Source organism: Labeo rohita, chromosome 6, assembly GCF_022985175.1.
Source record: "Labeo rohita strain BAU-BD-2019 chromosome 6, IGBB_LRoh.1.0, whole genome shotgun sequence".
NCBI classification, from domain to species: Eukaryota; Metazoa; Chordata; class Actinopteri; order Cypriniformes; family Cyprinidae; genus Labeo; species Labeo rohita.
Window position 1 is genome coordinate 8,554,145 of NC_066874.1, and position 19,316 is coordinate 8,573,460.

Here is a 19,316-nt window from a genome sequence, read left to right on the forward strand (position 1 = left end):
CCTTCTAAAAAAAAAAAAAACAACAGCCTTACAGCGTTCTCGGCTCTTCTTCACTGACAGATGTTTTGTAAATAGTAAAAGATGCTAAAAATACAGCGTGCAATGTGCACAATTCGGTCACTTACACACTTTCGCCGTTTCACGGCGAATAAAAGTTTTATCGTTTAAGTATTGTCCGCTGACGTCACTTTGATTCCTTGAAGTGAGGCAGAATAAACCTTGAAAGGACTCTCCTTCAATCTGCTGTTCGTAACTAACACACACACACAAACACACTCACACACGCAGTCACTCACTCACTCACACACACCGAGACTCAATTACTGCCCAATTCCCTTCTTCATCATCTCCTGCTACACCGGCCTCTTCCAAAAGCAAATCGAAAAAGGAAAACAAAGAGCAACGTTACCTGAAGTGATACTTCGAACCCGATCGAGGCGGAATTACACGAAGTGTCAAAACTAAGGGTAAGTTTTGAATTTATTGAGAGCTGGATCAGTTATTTCATTGGAGAATCAATGTTGTGTCGCTGGCTGGCTTGATTTCTTAGCGAGGGCAGCTAACTCGATAGTTTCTTTAGGTTGGCTACGCGCGTCCCTCGAGCGCAAAAAGCGCAAAACTTGTCAAAACCGTTCGGACGGGATTGTCGTGAAAAGCCGATCGAGGGAAATATTCCGATGCGACCGCGAATATCGCAAAACTTTACGAGCGGACACAATGTTGCGCGCTGGGGTTGTGACTTCATAATAGGAATCTGCCTTTGTGCCCTCTCTCGCTTGCGCTTTAACTGTTACGTTTTTTAAATGTAAACTGTTGGTAAACACTCCTCAGTGTATCCAAACATGTTTGAAAAGAGCAAGCGCTTCCCCGTCGTTCGTTTGGGTACGTAAAAATGTAATATTTGATTTTAGAGGGCTTATTTGAAAAGGGCGATGCGGGAGAGTCACTTGGAGGAGCTGACGCTACCTTTGGTCTGTTTAATGTCCGTCTCTCAGATGATGGCAAAAGCTAACAGCTCTTCATCGAGACAACATGATAAAAGCATTTACTTTACAATTCCGTTTGATAAAAGCTGTTAAAAGCGCACAGTTTGGTGTTTTCGACGGGGAAATCGCCTCGCTTAGTCGGAGCGGGTCGCTGGCGTTGAGTTGGAGCTTCGCGTTGCTCTTATCTTTGTTGCTTCCTTAAAGAGCAGCAGCTGCCGCCTGGCCGAGTTGTTGAAATTTATCCCTTTGTGTATATTACAATATCCTCCATTTTTTCTGCCCTCTAAACAACAAGCCTCACGCCATCTTGGTTAATTTTAACTGGCGGATCGGTGTATTCTTAGGACTCGACCTGCACATGTCGTTACAGGCAGAAAGTTTAGAAATGTCTTATGTGGTTGCGGTGACGTCATGTGAAGTTTAAGTAAAATGTGAGGTTTTGCCAAGAAAGCGTCGAATTTGTTATCTCGCTTGACATTGCTGTAAAACTCAGTTTTTCGGTTAGTTTTGCTGTCGGAATGACTCGGGATGAATAAAAACAAGCATTTGATGTGATCTCGAGAATCGTTCGCGATGTTTAACGATTCGGTGTTTACAGGTGGAATGAATGACATCAGCACGTAATGATGTCATTTAGCGAGCTGAACTGTTTATTGTCTTTTCTTTGTTTAAAATCGACAATTTTTGCTAGTTTCAAAATTTCATAATTTCAGTGAAGCATTACTTAAGAATGTGCTGTAACGATGAATCAGTGAACTATGGTTTCACATCCATTTTAGAGTTCCCCCCCTCGTATGACTAGAATCGTATTTTGATCCTTTCAGAATTAGACAGTCAGACATATTTGAGTTTGTCACATGAATTTATGGCTCACGAGGTTAATAATTATTGTCTCACCGTACAGTCATTTCCTCATTTGGAAGACTTCAGATGTTCTAGTTAGATTATGATACGCATGTGTACTTTTGTATGTCTGTGCCTGTGTGTTTTATTTGTGCCAGACAAAGCTTTACTTTACAGTTAAGAAGTAAGCAAGGATAGTTTTACCTCAGTAAATCTGTGGTGAATTGTGAATGAACAGCCACCTTCAAAAAAGCAAGTGTTACATATTTGAAAGTTTCTTTTATGCAAGTCATGAACTTTACACAATTAGTGGTCAGCGATGCAAAACCCACAGGCTCGCCATGGGCTGGTCAAATGGCTGGACTGTGTCTGTTTTGTATCAGCAGGGCTCAGTCTCATCTAGCCCAGTGCCCTAGTCATTATGCATGGAGCAGGCTGTTGTTTTTACAGAATGCCTCAGATGGAGAAGTCAGTGTTTCCACCTCCCATCTCTTTGTCTGAGTATGTGCTTCTGCTAAAGCCATGAGAGCAGGGGAGCAGATGTTTAGCCAAACATCCTGACGCGATGCTTTTCTCTTGTGGGAATGCCGCCTCTTCCTCCCTGTTCCCGATGCATCGCCTTGACAGCTGCTTGATTTCATGGAACCGCTAAGAAGCCATTAGCGGTATCAGTGAATTGAAACGGAACAGGCTCACCCACTCTCTCCTTCCATTAGAAATGACTATTGTTGGATGTTTTTTCTTTCCTTTCTTTGTGAGTGTGTTTGTGCTTATTTGGAGCCCATACAAGATCTCTTATACACTTGTGCTGTTTTTCTTACCGTGATTTAGGGAGAGCAAATCTGTCAGGGCCTGTTTGTGCTGTTGGGGTTTGAAGGGATCTCACACTGTGCTCTCTCAAGCACACCCAGACCACTGGATGTCTGTAGCTGCGAAGAGAGAGAAAGAGAGAGAGAAAAAGAACTTTGCTTGAGGTTAGAGTGTCAGCCGCACGTTTCTGTCCAGGATGTTTGTTGTTTTCCCGACAGGATATGGGTTAGGCTTGTGAGAAGATGTTCGTATCTAAGAATCCGTTTAATTTGGGATCTTTAGAAGGATCTTGTTTAAGCTCTGTTTGCATGTCTTTGTTGTTCGCACAACAACAAATGATTGTGGTGTAATGAGCTGATTACGAGAAATGTGGGCTGTAAGAAATGGGCCTCGAGTGCAGAAGCTGTCGAATCCAAGTTTAGCACAGACAATCCCAAATGCACATGGGTTTGGGTTTATAATCGCGCTTCCTCCGAAACCGGGCACTGATCAGTGTGGTTCATTTAAAGATGATTTGAATTTATTGGACGCTCCACTCATGCTGTTACATATGAATGACTGGAGAGCAGTTAACACGCACAGCCCTGCCTGTGTCTCATAGTCTAAATGGCTCTATGGGGTTTCATTCTACATCTTATTGGATTAGACAATATTATAGTCAACTGCAGCGTATAGCATTGTGCCTTTCACTTTAACAACTTACTTTACACCCCTTTTAGGGAATTATTCACGCCTTGGTTATGTTTGGTAAATGAACTTTTTTGTACTTCCCTGTATATTTAGCATTGTAGAATCCACTTTTGTATACATCTAAAGTAGAAGAAAGATGAACAAAAGCAAATGTAAAAACGTAGTTCATCCCTCAGCATCAGTCTGGATAGAGACACATCATTTGCAGCATCCTCAGTGAGAACCCATTGATTTTGGTTTTTAAACGTGCATCAATCATTGCACCGTTAATGGCAAAATTGATTCAAATGAACTTGGGAAAGCTCAGCCTAGAGTTTCCGGATTGTCGTTTGATTTAACCGTCCTATAAAAGTCCAAGGCAGCGAGAAGTTCTCACCTGATCATAACACCTGTCATTTAAAGAGCTCGAACGCAAGCGCAGGCTTGATTATACAAGCTGTGGTGTGCCACGTGTGTGGCCAGTAACTGCCAAATGAATCAGCCCCGAATACTCAATGCTGGAAGGTCAGTGGTGAATTTGTTTTCCGAGCAGGTTGCGTCCTTGCACTCATAACGACTTGGCAAATCACCTTGTAAATACTGACAGATACTCTTCCCCGTGCTGCTTTGCGAGACGACAGTTGGCATGGCGCTGAACGGTATCATGGATAAGTGCATCTCTATCTCGACTTACTTGGCTAATGATTTATTTTGTCGTTAGCAAACAGCTTTGATTGTAGAATTTCCTCTCAACAGTTGGCTCTTACATAATAACGGGTTATGTGGGTTGCTGTTTAGCGTGAACATTAGCGCTCGGGAGACAACTGTTTGTGTCAGCAGAAGCACGAGTCGGTCGCGGCAGACTTGATAATTGTGTCGCAAACATGATCTTCTTTACCTTTAGCCTGCCGGTCCGTGGTAACGAGGCAGAGGAGCCGGAGATTCGCGTTTCTGCGGACAGTTAAATGAATGGGCTTTTCTACCAGCAGCTGAAGCGGGTCACACCAAACTGACTCTGTTTTCAGATAAACACAGAGAGGACAGAGGGGCCGAATTTCAGAGGCAGGCAATTAGCTGCTTTTTGGTTCAGCGTCCCTCGGGCCTCTGTTTATCATTCAATGTGAGAATATCCCTGATGAAACTCAAGGTTATTTTTGTTGGGCTGTCTGAGCGCTTGTTTTTCACAGACAAGGTGAAAGGGTTGATTTTTCCCTCAAGAAAGGCTTCATATATGAGACTTGAGAAAGCAAAATCTCCTTTGCTGTAACTTCACAGCAAGGAATTAAGCTCCGGGAAGTGTATGTCGTTCAGAATACGTGTGCATCTTTCTGCCAGCCTCTGCTGTTAATCAACGAGGCCGATCTTGTGCTCGACACCTGAAGGTCGTCATTCTGAAACCTTTCTGTGCGCCTGTTGTTCTGCTTTCCATCTGCCCCCCCCCCTCTTTTTCTTTCTATCTATCGCTCTCAGCTCCTCAATGAGGGTTTGAGTGCATTAGTGATTCCGGGCAGAGGAGTATTCTGGAGAGATGAGGGCTGTTTTTTCCACCCTGCACCGGTTGCGTCTCCGGTGTTGTTTGCCCTCCAGGAGACTGTCATGTTGCCTGTGCCGTGGGTTGCCACTGCGGCGCTCTGTTCCCCCCCGCTGAGATAATGGAGCCCGTGTTTGAAATGCCAGTAGTTTGGCCTATTTGTTCTAGTGCTTATCGCTATATTTGCATCCAGAGTAGAAATAGCCATGATTTCAGGAATGGCAGGAATGATGCTCCTCTTGTGGGAGAGGGCAGAAGGGAGGCTGGGTGGGATTTGGCCAGAGCTGTGGGATGGGAGAGAATCTACTGCACTGTGACAGCTGACTGCAGGACATGCAGTATTTGACCCTCACACACACATACACCCTCAAAGACATTCAGAGATTGTGCTCAAGCAGCCCCCTCTTATTTATTGATCTCGCTGCATTTAAAATCTGGTCACTGCCACCACAAAGCCTTTTCATTTTAGCTGCGCTGGCAAAGAGCACCTCGGCGCAGCAAGAATTTCTAAATTTTTAATTTGCGCAGAAAGGCCCACGAAATGACAAGGATGAGATGGAGACGGAGAGACAGAAAAAGGATTGAAAATAGAATCGTTTCAGCTGACACTGTGATGTGCTCCCTTTTTGTTTTGCGTAAAGTACCGCGTAAGCTTTTGTTTGATCTCTTGCGACACGAATATGGTTAATAGGGCAGTTCAGTTAACCCTGACATGATACATAGAGTAAAGGTTTTTATTTTAGTATAATAATCTAACCTGGTTTAAACTAGGTCTTGAACAGTAAACAAACCACTGTTGGATTAGCTGGGAGGTTTTATAAAAAGATCTCCAGATTGAGAGAGCTGGATTAAGGGTTCTAATCTGCGTTCGCGTGAAGGTGCATCATGGTGTGTTCCTGGAGTCTACAGACGCGGGATTAGGCGCTTCAGCAGGCCTCATGCGCGCCGACCCGCAACAAATGTGTGTGCGTGTGTGTTTTGAGGGGGGGCGTCTGTCTCGGTCATTAGAAATTAGGCTGAGGCTGCTTTGTTTGAGGTTGGAACGGACGGGTGATTCTTTGTTTAAATAATGCATTCAGTTAAAGAGATAAGGTTAAGGACTGCAGGTTGTTTAGGTAGCAAAAGAGTGTTTGTGTCATCAGATTGTTCGGGTGAAACAGACTGCGGTGTGGCTGTTTCACATGACACTCAAAATGAGAGGAAAAACACTGCATGTGCTCTCTCTTTCTCTCACTTTCTATCTCTCTGTATTATCTCTGTTCGATGGGTAGAAAGCTGTGAAACCCGTCTGTAATATGAGCAGTCAGTAAACTTGGCAATAGCACTAGAAGAAGCCTGATCCGGAGGCCATGAAGAGCCTCTTGTTGAGTCCTTCGAGTGTTGGTGTGTGTATGATTGCGTGGAAGTGCATCTGTATGTTTGTTCTGATGGCAAAGGATCATACGGAGGCATTCTAGGGCGATGGATGAAATGAATGGTAGAGTGAGCAGTGCATCCTTATTTGACCACAGTGTACGTGTGCGAGCGCCTCCGTAAGCGAAAGCCTTGTTTTGTGCTCTTAGGGTTTTATCTGAGTGTGTTTGCACATGCATACGGGTGACTGTGCATCTGTGTGTGTTTGTATGTGTGTAGAGATGGAAATATCCTTTGCTCCTGCAGGCTAGAATAAATCCTGTGTGAGAGCTCCCTGGTGTAATCCAAACACTGCCAGCTAATTTAAGCGTGCAGCAGGAGCAACAGCATCTTTCATGAAAACAATGCATTCAGTCTAAAGCTCATCTTCACTTCCTTCAGTCATCTATTCAGCCATCACCTTGACTTCAGTGTTACAGCTCAAAACACAACTGCTCAAAAAACCACCACACCCCAACAGAGCAGCTCAAAACCCCACTTTACTGAACATCCCAGTAACGTATCACGAACCACCACACAACCTAATACTGTCATAACCCAACATTACAGGTCCAACACAACACCTCAACATGCAACTTGACTGAACATCCCAACTCAATGCTCAGTCCATCACCATAACCACATACACTTTAGCTCATTACAGGCCCAGCACACCACCAGATGATTCAACCCAATAGTTAAAAATGCCGCTTGACCGAACATCCCAACACAATGCTCAGTGCACCAACGCAACCAACCCTACACAAATATGCTACCAAATGACCCAAAATAACAGCTCAATACCTCACTTGCCTGAACATCCCAGCAACATTAACACACCACCACAACTCAAAACTGCATCTCAGCGCTCTACAAACCACCGTGACCCAACATGAAAGCTCATCACACCAACATACCTCTACAGCAGATCAACAAACCACCACACAATAGCTTAACTCTCCACCATTGCCCACCTTACCACCAGTTGATCCAGCACCTCAACATGGCACTTGGCTGTACATCCCAACAACATTAAAGTTCCCATGAAATTAAAATGTATTTTTTTGTGCTTTTAGTATGAATATGTTAGCCTTAAGGTTATCTATAAGCTAGTGCGCCCCAAAACAATGACAAAATTTGCATTTAGAAGATAAAAGCATTTAAAACTTAAAGTCTCTAACTTCTGCCAATATGGATAAATGATTTTAACGGCACCACCCTGCACTTCAGCTTTTCTTCAAACTTTCTGTCCAGTCATATGCTCTCTACAATCTAAAGCGTCCTGCCCCCTAAATAGACACTGAATCTGCGGCATAAAATCAGTATTTTCTCTACAGTGAATGGCATGTAGTGTACTATATAGGGGATTGGGAATGATTCAGACAGTGTAAATATGCATTCTGTTGGGGTGAATGAAATCTGGTTTCAGACTGTTTTACACAAACCGCCGCATCGCGCATACAGCCTGCTGTTTCGGTCCAGAGACATATGCGCACAAAATGTATCAGACACATTTTAATTCTACACAGAACTAGTTTAGTTTATATATAGATAATGTGATATGGATGAGATTGTGGCTGTCGTACGCTGTCAAATGCAGCTTTACCCAGCTCAACAGCTCTGGCCCAAGCTGTAATATAAACAAAATTGGCTATTTAAAAAAGGGGGCGGGGCTGCTGTATATGTCAGACCCTGTTTTCCTGTTTCAGTTGAAATGACGTCAACACATAGAATAACGTTGCATGTTTCAAAGCACTTCAGTGGACCTTTAACACACCACCACAACTCACCACTGCATCTCAGCACCCAACAGACCACCACGACCCAACCAAAAAGCTCATCACACCACCATACGTCCAACACAGCAGCTCAACAAACCACCACAAAATCTAATACTATAGCTTAACTCGCCACCATTACCAACCAGATGATCTAACATCACAACATGGCAACATTCCATCACAATGCTCAACACACCACCATACCCCAACACTGCACACCCAGTGCACCACCCGACCCAGCACTTTAGCTCGACGCACCACTAAATGACCTAACACTGCAGCTTAACACACTTCCCCCAAACCTAAACACTTAAGGCCAACACACCACCAGGTGACCCAAAATAACAGCTCAATACACCACTTGACTGAACATAGTAACAACATGCTCAACACACCACCACAACTCAACACTACCTCCCGCATAATCTCAAAACAACAGACCAACACGCCACCAGACGACTCCATGTAACAGGTCAAAACAACACTTGACTGAACATCCAACACCACAACGTAACAGTATAGCTCAACGCACCTTCGTGATGTAACACGATTTCAACACCACACCCGATTACCCATTGCAACAGCTCAATACACCGCTTTTGTGAACATCGTAAAACCTTGCTCAGCACACCCAGTACAAGCCAACACTATACACTTAGCAAAGCACCATGACCCAACACAACAGCCTAAGCCACTACCACAACCCACACTACAGCTGAACACGCCGCTTGACTGAACATCCCAACTCCACCCTAACCCAACACTACACGTCCAACAGAGCACCACATAACCCAACACTACAGCTCAACATGCCATTTGTAACGTCCCAACACAGTAACATAACCCATGACCTCAACACAACAACTCAACTTATACCATGACCCCAAATTATACCCAACGCTAAAGCTCAAGGGATAGCCCACTCAAAAATCATCATTTACTCATCTCATGTTGTTTCAAACCTATATGACTTACTTTCTTCTTTTAAAGAATATTGGGAACCAAACAATATTGGTGCCCATTGGCATTGGCTACCATGAGACATTTCTCAGAATTCGGCTCCACATAAGAATGTGAGTCACACAGCATTAAGGTAACATGAGGGTGAATAAATGATGACATAAGATTTACCAGAACAGTGTATTGGGCTTCCTTACTACTAAATTATTGTAATGTTTGTTGGAAACATATTTCATATTTGTTTAAAAATGCAGGCATTTTTTGTCATTGTTGCTGCTTCACTAGATTGATGTCAGGTTGATGGCGAGAGCTTTCACATTTCGGTGTGTTGAGCTTAGGGATGATAGATGACTATCTGGTTGGTTTGTGTGTGTCAGTGTGTTTGTTCGCATGTGTGCGTGTGTTTGAGAGGAAGGCGTGACAGCTGCATAGGCAGCGGGATTGACCTTCACGCAGAGAAATCTCAAGGCCTGTTTGATTACACGGTATTCTGCTGCTTTGCGTTCTTTAGCGCTTAACTTAATTCGCGGACAGCGTTTAAGCTTCGATCGGCTTCTTTTGACTGCCAACGTTATTGCTCAGGGCCCTCAATTAGGGTACATGTTGTTGTTACATGTAAGGCTGTTATCTTTGTTTTTTGAAACGGTGGTATTATTCCTGTGTATGTTTTGCTTGGTATGCAATGGCCTTAAAATGATGTTTGGGCACTGTTAAAATTGTGGTTTAATACATTCATGTTTACATACTACTTGTATGACATAACTTTGTCATGTTGTCATAGAGACAATTAAATGTGTGAGAGAATTCTCAGCTATCATTGAAACATTATAAAACACGACATGCATGAGATAGCTTTGACTGACTAGTGAACAAACGTTTAAAGTGCATGTTGTCAAAAGCTCTTGCAAGGCTTTGCATTTTGCATGCATTTTTCAGCAATTCATTTAAATGCTAACCTAAAGTAAAGCCTCTGATCATTTTCCCATTAGTTTGTTTGTTTTCGTAGCTGGGAGTGCCTAAAACATGTTTTCTGTTCCTGCCGTGCCTGGCGACGACTGCAGAGCTTCAGAAACTTTCCCACATGTTCTACCTTTGTTTAAAAAGCGCTCCATTTCATGTGGAGACACATGAGTGTTTTTTCTCTCTCTCTTTCGCTCACTCTTGTTCTTCCTTTTGCTTCCATCTGGTCTTCATTTCCAGCAGACTTCAAAGGTGAAGGAAATCGAGGATAGGAAATGGGTTGAATATTAATTTGGCCTTATTGTCACGAGTTGCTGTGTTCTGCACAGATGAACTTTTACCACAAATGTAAAGCCAAATTACCGCAGTGTTTAGCAATGCGTTCAAAGACGATTGCTGTGTCCTTGTGTGTGAGTGAGAGAGCGACTCAGTGTGTGTGTGTATAGCACGGTTCTTCCATTAGCGTGTGAGTGATGACCTCCAGTGTGGGCAGTTTAAGTTATAGCGCGCCCCCTCCTCTCTCTCAGATGGAGCTAATTGTCTGGTGGCCATTTTTGAGGAAGTGTTTCCAGGTATGAGTGTTTTTTTTTTTTTGTGCCCTCTGGATGTCCATGCCCTTTTTTCCCTCTGTATTTATCTTCTTTCCCATCCCTTTTTTTCTCTTAGATAAACCGCAATCGGCCTAATGATGAAAGAATAAGATTATCAACAAGAGAGAAAGAGATCTGGTCGAAGGCTGTTTTTTTCCCAGTCACAGAACTCACACACAGATTCCATTTTGTCAGCTTTCAGCTGGGCATAATACAGCGATAAAAGACTCTGCCCTGCAGCCACACTGAATCATACAGAGCAAAGAGAGGGAGAGAGAGAGCAAGAAAGAGATGAGAAAGCAAGAGAAAAGGAAAGAGAAGTCTCTTTGTGCTGTGTGTGCTCATATTGTATGAAAAAAGATGAATCACTTCTATTTAGGGATCAGTTTCCTGAAACTGGACGGGTGAGACGATTCCACGGGAGATAGATTGTCGGGACTTGCCTGTGTTTCTCTGAAGGGTTGGAGCTAAACGTCTGCAGTCGTGGCAAGGTGCTCCCTAAAGGACCGGCTCCTCCGACAGGAAGTATCAACCTGGAGCAGAAAGAACAAAAAGGAAGAAAAAAAAAGAAGAGAAACCCTCCCCTCCCGTCTTTTCTCCTCGCACACCATCCTCACAGCTGCGCACAGTTTGCAGTCTATCCGAAGGGGGTGCGTTATCATTTCATCTAAATTCCTCCCCCTAGGCAAGTCAATAAAAAAAATGTAGCGTCAAGACGTTTTTGATTAGCTGGTCCTCAGGATGGATGAAGATGTTTGGGGAGAGCTCAGCGCTCGCAGAGCGCACAGATTCCGGCCTCCGTTGGCAGCAGCGCCGTGTTATTGTGGTAATGATCAGGCCGAATGTGTCGTGTAGAAAATGATCAACCCCACCAGCGTGCTCGCCATTATCTCAGTCTTCGTCTTTCCAAGCTGTCATTGCGACTGAACTCCCCCTCCCCCCCCCGGTGACATCAGCTCTAACGCTGCTCGTGTCCTTGGCCGCTGCGGCGATGAAGCGCCTCCACCATAGACGGATAAGTCGAATTTTGATTGACGTGCGGATGCTGTCAGTCACAGCTTGGCTCAGTGTGTAGCAAACAGTGGTAAACTGTTCCAGACATCTAACTCTGCCCAGATGGAAATGTTTTAAAGAACTAAAAAGAGGAACTAACTGCCCAGCCACAGATTACTCGGAGTGCGTCTGCTGTTCGTTTGTGGTGGTAATTTGTTTTAGGGGTTTTTTTTCCCCTCATTGTGCATGTGGTGTTTGTTTCTGAGCAGTGTGTGTATGTGCAACTTGTTATCTGTGCAGATTGAGGAGATTGGAAACCGAATCTGATTTGTGTGTCGGTTTCACCTTTGTGTCTCACTGCTGTGATGTTCCTGATAATTCTTAAGCACACACACGCACACACATACAGACAGAAAGGCACACAAATGCTGTGAGAAAACTGGAGCAGGCTGGTTTTCTGCGCAAGACAGCGTGTGTGCTTGGAAAAACGTCCCACACACCCTGGGTTTTAAAGCCTTGCTGTAATTCCAACAGGTTTAGCAGGAAAAAAGACGGAACCGGGAGCGTGTATGAGCATTCACACATTCATGTGTTTTTGCTTTGCTTGTGTGGGCATGTGAAAAGTGGTTGTCAGTGTCTTTGTGTATGTATGCGTGTGTTTTTCTTACTTACTTAAAGCATTGGCAGCCACAGGTTGGGTGTAAACACACTAAACACACTGTATTACCCCAGTCGCAGTGCTGAAACCTGTTGCCGTTGACTTTTCCCCATGAGGCCGGAGCTTATTATTAAGTGTAATTTAGGATACATTACCTCAGTTTTGTTTGTGTGACCAAATGTGCCATTAAAACGCTTTTCTGTTTCTTTTTCCGGTCTCTTACAGGTGGACAAGCAGTGATGTCACACAGCTGAGGACATTCCCACTCAGTGAGTATTTGTGCCATAATGCTTAAGTTGTCATCACTTTTTTTTTTTTTTTTTAAACCTTCCCTCTCTGACTTTGCATTTGTTGCAAGACCAGTTTTCCAGTTTTGAAGTCATTTGTCACGGTTATGCACCTCTGTGTTTGTTTCGGGTAATTGGACGCTGTAACCGAAAAGGGTGAACACAGATTCAGCCGATTTAAACCTAATTTAATTTCGTTCTTAGGATGTGAGCCTCTCTTTTCACCCCTCTCCCTCCCAATTAGCTGAAACAAAGCTCTCCAAAGGCAATTGTTAGGTTGACATTTCTTAAGCGTGCTTTGTTTTTATGTTGTATTTGTAAAGATCTTTAATTTGGCAATTCATTTTCACAGCCGAGTCTCTCGAAACGAACCGCAGCGGTGAAGAGAGTTTGTGCTTTGGAACAAACAAATCAGCCGGTTTCTCTCTCTCTCCCTGTGTGGGCTCAGGCTAATTGGTAGCGCGGATGCTGGTCGCGGTGTTAGCGGTGATGCTAGGCGGGCGGCAGCCTCTCAGGGCTCTCTGCTCGGCTGCATCGTTTCATTCCCCAGCTCCCTGGTGGTTTCAGAGAGTGACAGAAATACAAGGACGTTTCTTTCCACTCACTCGCCGTCTCCTTCTCCCTCTCCCTCTCATTCTCTCTGTCTATACCACTAACAAGTGACAATGTAGAGTTTGAGTTCTAGAGTGCTTAAAGACTGAGAAACGGACTGCAGCTGCCTCAGGTGAACATGCAGCTGTGTGTAGACCAAGCGTTTCCTCAGACGTGCGTGTGAGAGAGCGAATGTGTCTGTGTGGTGGCTTACGGATGACTTTTATTAGAAAAGCGCTCCATTCACACTCCAGAGGAAACGATATATATGGAAAGAAATATAAGGATGGCGAGAAAGAGGGAAAAACAGAGACAGACAAAGACAGCGAGACAAAGGCTCTCAGCTCCTCAGCTACACATCACTGCGGCCTCTTGCATTGGCAGCAGTCACTGCCACCGTCTCAGCCATCAATAATGGTAATGGAAGCTCCATCCGAGCATTGATTTCTGGGAATTGTAGGAAGGCGTGAAGGGTCATCCGTGCTCAACGGCTCTTGCTCGTTTAGTGAAGGCGAGACGGGTCAGGATTCCAACATGAATCACACTAACATTCCTGTATGTCTGACTTACAAGGCAATCATGCTTTGGAGGCAACACCGTGCATGTCCTTTTAATGCCTAGGCATTGCCCTAGAAAAAAGTAAAAGAAAAAAAAAATGGAGAAAAACTTGTTTTTGGGGCTGTCGGTTTAACACCTTCATTTACTACAATTAATTACAAAAAAAAAAAGGTGTTACAAAAATTGACACATTTAATCATGCGCTCTGACTTACAGGCGACATGCTTCATCAAATCGCATTAGCAGCCTGCAATGAATAACAAATATGGAGCATTGAGATATGTCTGTTTTAATAGTAAAACTGTTAAAAAATAGTTTTAAAAAATGAAGATTACATGAAAAACTTGAAATAGGATGAAAAATTAACTGATCTAAATAACTGAGTTTCAATCACATAATAAACTTACTAAAACATGGAAAACAATTTGAATGCAAACTAAAAAAAACACTATAAAAAGCATAGAAATTATACAGTTCATTTACAGAATCCACTTTTGTGTCTTTTCAGTGGTTTGCTCATCTACCACAATAATGTAACATGTTTGATTTATTTTAATTTGTCAACTTTTCTCAGCAAATATTAATATATGCTGTTAGTTGTGATAATTCAGAATAGTAAAACTATTAAAAATTGTTAAAAAAATAAAGATTACATGAAAACTTGAAATAGGATTAAAACAATTTAAAATAACCGAAATAAACGAGCAACAAAATTACTAAAACATTAAAAATTGGAATGAAAACTAAAAATAAATACTATAAAAAGCATAGAAATAATACTATTCATTTACAGAATCCACTTTTATGTCTTTTCTGTGGTTTACTCATACTCATATCATTAATTTATAATCTGCATAATATGCAATCAGTTCCCTTACAATTTGGAATTGATTTGATGGTTTGTTTTTCTTCAGAATGTTATATAATATAGAGGTTCCTGTTGCTCAAACAGGATATGTATGGCCACATCGATGTCATGGGTTTGATTCAAAATTCAAGAAAATGTTAATTGCTTAAGAATACAAATATGAAACAAAGAGATATGTCTGTTTTAATAGTAAAACTATTAACAAATGCTTAAAAAATCAATCTGGAATTGATTTGATGGCTTGTTTTTCTTCAGAATGTTATATAATAGGCAGGTTCCTGTTGATCAAACAGGATATGTATGGCAACATCGATGTCATGGGTTTGATTCAAAATTCAAGAAAATGTTAATTGCTTAAGAATACAAATATGAAACAAAGAGATATGTCTGTTTTAATAGTAAAACTATTAAAAATGTAAAAAAAAATGACATGAAAAACTTATAAAAAATAATATGAAAAATTAAAAATACCTGAAATGAAACAAAATGAAATGAAAAATGAAACAAAACATGAAAAAAATTAGAATGAAAACTAAAAATAAATATTGATATATGCAGTTAATTGTGACATTAATTTATAATCTGCATAATATGCAATCAATTCCCTTACAATTTGGAATTGATTTGATGGCTTGTTTTTCTTCAGAATGTTATATAATATACAGGTTCCTGTTGCTCAAAGAGTATATGTATGGCAACATCAGTGTCATGGGTCTGATTCAAAATTTGAGAAAATGTAAAATAAGCTGCTTAGGAAAAGTGTCTGCCAAGTTCATAAAAGTAAATATAGTGTTAACTGATATTAGAAACTAAACAAAAGCATACTGCAAGGGTATCGGTTATAGGGATGAGCTTTCCTTTCTCACGAAAAAAGAAAGGGAAGGAACAAAACAAAACAGTGCTTGGACACCCAGAGGGAATTACAAAAGTTTATGGATGGAGAGAATATCAACCAGTCTCTTTGGAGAGTTGAAATTGTAAAGTAAAATCAGGTCTGTCAGGACATATCGAGGAAAAACACAGTCCTCTATCCTTTTGGTTCTGAAAGGGAGGTTATAAGTTGTAGTCACTGAAAATGCTAGAGACTATATGGAAGAGAGAACTGAGCTCTTGCAATCTTGCCCAGGGGCAAACCAGCTATTTATTAGCGCACATGTTAAACCCTCTCTCTTCAAAGCAAACTTTCCTCCCAGCCTCCCACAGAGGGGGAAAGAGAATAATAAAGCAGAGGAAATGGCATTTCTCTGCACAAAGTGGATATGAGTGTGTTCAGTGTAACCAACTACTCTTTATTTCGAGTAGAGAAAGAAGCGGAAAAGCAAAGGAAGACAAAAGAGGGTGGTGAAAGGGAAAAAAAAAAAGGCAAGAGAGTGTGTTTGAGCATAGATCTTGGCCAGGCAGTGTCAGGCTCCTGGCCTCTCTCTTTCTCTTTCCTGCGTCCCTGGGGACGGCTCATAGCTCATACTTCCTGCTGGAGAGATCTTGAGCAGGAATCATGGTAGAGGGGTCTGTTTTCATTGCTGGTGCTTTGCAGTAGGAGTGTGTCTGTACTTGTGCGTCAGAGGCAAAATATACCGGTTGTTTGATACAAATAATGCAGGCCTGCTGGATTTTGTGCGCGTGTGTGTGAAAGGTGTAATGGACCCCTGCCTGAACTCTGCTGGGCCCTCCAGATCCCTGGTGAGAGTTATTACCTCAGTACAAAATGCTGGACACACACACACAGTTTGAAACGGGGTGCCTCAAGTGTCTGTCATTGGCCCTTTTTTGTTTTCTCCCTCTCTTTGTCCCTCTTCTCACCGCTTGCGATTTTACTGTTCCTTCTTGTCTTAAATATTTATTTCCGACCAGGGTACGAGGCCATGCTGATTCCGACTGTACTGGAGGATACCGCAATAAATACTGAATCTTCCATAGAGAGATAGAATGAGTCAGTTATGAGGCAGTTAATATTCAGAGTACATCATAAACATAATCTCCTATTATCTTGCCTTAGCCAGGCCCCCCACTTGCATAAGTGTTATCATCTATGGTTTCTACACATACGCCACACCATGCTCTCACATGCAGTGGATAGACGCTATTCATTTGCTGTTGCTTTAAAGTGGCAGCGCAATGACAACATAAGCCAAAAATAACAGTATAGGAACATTTAGGCACTTCTGTATCCATCTCAACTAGAAAGATAGATAAATGAATACAGAAAATAGAAGAGTTAGAAGATGGAGCTGAGAGTGCGGGAGGGAGAGAGAGAGAAAAGGAGAGGGGGAAAAACATCCAGAAGGTCAGGATCAGCGGGTGGCCATCTAAGGGAGCGACATGGAGAGACTCCGATTGAGTTTCACCCGCCCCGTTACCGTGGAGATCCATCCAATAATACCACCCTATCCACAGCAGAATCACTATAATACACTACACCTACAACAGACTGACAAATAGTGCACTGGCTAAACTGAGACAGCCACAGCAGGCAGTGCTCAAATCTGAAGCAATATCTTGCTAATGCTCCGTATGAATCCACGTACTTTGCTTTAACAGCAAAAATGTTTTAACCCGGCCCAACCCGAAGACAGGTGTCCTTTTGAAATAATGAAAACTAACCATTCCTTGATTGTAGTTCACTGTAGAACCATATGGGAGTGCCAATGCGGTTGGCACGTTTTTAGATTGCAGATAACACCAAAACTATCCAGATTTGCAGGTAGTAGGTACCTGATCTTTCATAACACCTTCTGCTTGAAAACAGAGGCAAGAAACGAATCCAAGAATCACAACGGACACTAAGCCTTGGGGCTTTTCAGAGCAACTCGGCATAAAAGGACGAGCGCTTTATCGCCACTGCTCTTACAAACTTACTGAAACGGCTCGAAATTAACCAGCAGTCACCTTCAGGCTTTCTCCACGCGGCCACTTATGCCATTAAGCAAGCAACAGCTGAGTGAAAAATATTTGATTTTGAGTCATTTTCTTCCCTCCTGAGTGGGTAAATGACCATTCGCTGCCACCACTGTATCCCTTGAAATGGCTTTTTCCTTAGATAAAGATGAATCATGAAATGTCTTTTTTTTTTTTTAAGTTTTCACTTGAAAAACGACAAGGTAAAATGGCAGATACTCATATGCTTTAGATGCTACTTTCACCACTTTAAGTTCTTTTAGGCCTCTTTCAAAATTTTACCAATGTTAATAAATCAATTATTATACAATGAAATGTCATTAGACAATAATTATTGTAAAAAGCCTAGTCAACACTAGGCCCCTTAGAGACCTAAAGAGAGCCAGTTTAGACCCTCTAAGTCCAGTTCTAGAATAGGAACCATGAGGCCTAGAATCTGACAAGGACCATATAATCAACGAATCATGTAAAAAATGCTGAACTCTGAACAGCTTAGGTAATGTCTGGGACTTTCCACAAATGTGTTTTTTTCTTTCAGTAAATGGTGATGGAGTTTAACTTCAGAAAATGATTGAAAACTTTAGGAGGTCTGACTAAACTTTGTGAGTTTTTTTTTTTTTTGTTTGTTTTAGATGAGGTTTGCAATTTTTGCAACCCTGATATCAAACATTCTGATATGTCTAATTGTAGTTTAAAACCTTAATTATTGTGAGTTTTATTTTTTGTATTAAATCATCACTAAATTATGTAGTCAAAATGTATAAAAGTAACAATAACATACAGTAACATCAAATACTAGCAACACTGTTCAAACTTAAATTAGATTGTTAATGTACAAGTTTATTTAGTTAAAAATAAGTCATGGGCCAAGTTTACTGAATTTGTGGAAAGTGCTATAGAATTCATGCAAATTCTATGCAATAGTAAAGACCTTAAAGGTCCACTGAAGTATTGTAAAACAAGCAGCGTTAATCTATATGTTGACGTAATTTCAACTGAAACAGGAAGATAAGGCGGGACATATCCAGCAGTCCCTTCCTCTTTTTTTTAAATAGCCTATAGCATTTCGTTTATATCACAGTTTATGCTGTTAAGCTGGGTAAAACCACATTTAACAGCTTACAACATCGATATTGCATTATCTATATATAAAATAGCATTCTGTGTAGAATTCAAATGTGTCCGATACATTTTGTGGTCTGCACCAACTTGCACATATGATCAGCTACGTGCTATTGTGTCTCTGGACTGGAGCAGGCCTTGTGTGTGCGCTGCGGTGGTTCATGTGACACAAAGTGAAACCAGACTTTAATCGCCCCAACAGAAAGCATATGTACACTGTATAATCCACTACGTGCCATTTACCATACAGAAAATAGAAATTCTGTGACCGATATCAACTGCAGCTTCAGCATCTATTTATATTGTAGGGGCAGGACACATCGAATTCTAGAGAGCATTTGATTGGACAGAACATTTGATGAGAAGCTGAAGTGCAAGGTGATGTCATCAAAATCGTTGATCCATATTGGTGGAAGTTAGAGATTGTAAATTTTGAATGTTTATATCTTCTAAATGCGAATTTTGTTAATGCCTTGGAGCACACCAGCTTACAGATAACCTTAAGGCTAACATATTCATACTAAAAGTAAAAAAAACTACAATTTTGATTTCACAGGGCTTTGAGACCAAGGGCTCAAGACCAAGCACACAAGATTAAGACCCCGACTAAGTGATTCTACAAGTCAGTATCCATCAAAACGCCTTGACTGGAGCACGTTACGTCATGTAATTAGTCTGGGCGAACTTATTTCCATCATCAGCCGGTAGGGTTTATTGTGTCGTTTGTAGAGACAAGAGGTTGAGATGATTTTGTAGATGGGCGAAACACATCGAACATAGCTCCTTTCTTTCTAACGCTGGTGTACGTGTTTGTGTGTATGT

The 19,316-nt window shown here is 41.8% G+C and overlaps 1 protein-coding gene across 1 annotated transcript in view; it reads left to right on the top strand.

Annotated features, from left to right (window-relative positions):
• Positions 1 to 235: 235 nt before the first annotated feature.
• The window catches only part of baz2ba (bromodomain adjacent to zinc finger domain, 2Ba), a 101,176-nt gene continuing 82,095 nt past the window's right edge, over positions 236 to 19,316 (top strand). The window contains 2 exon segments of the mRNA XM_051111927.1: positions 236 to 467; positions 12,399 to 12,442. The gene's annotated coding sequence lies outside the window, so the exon portion shown is untranslated.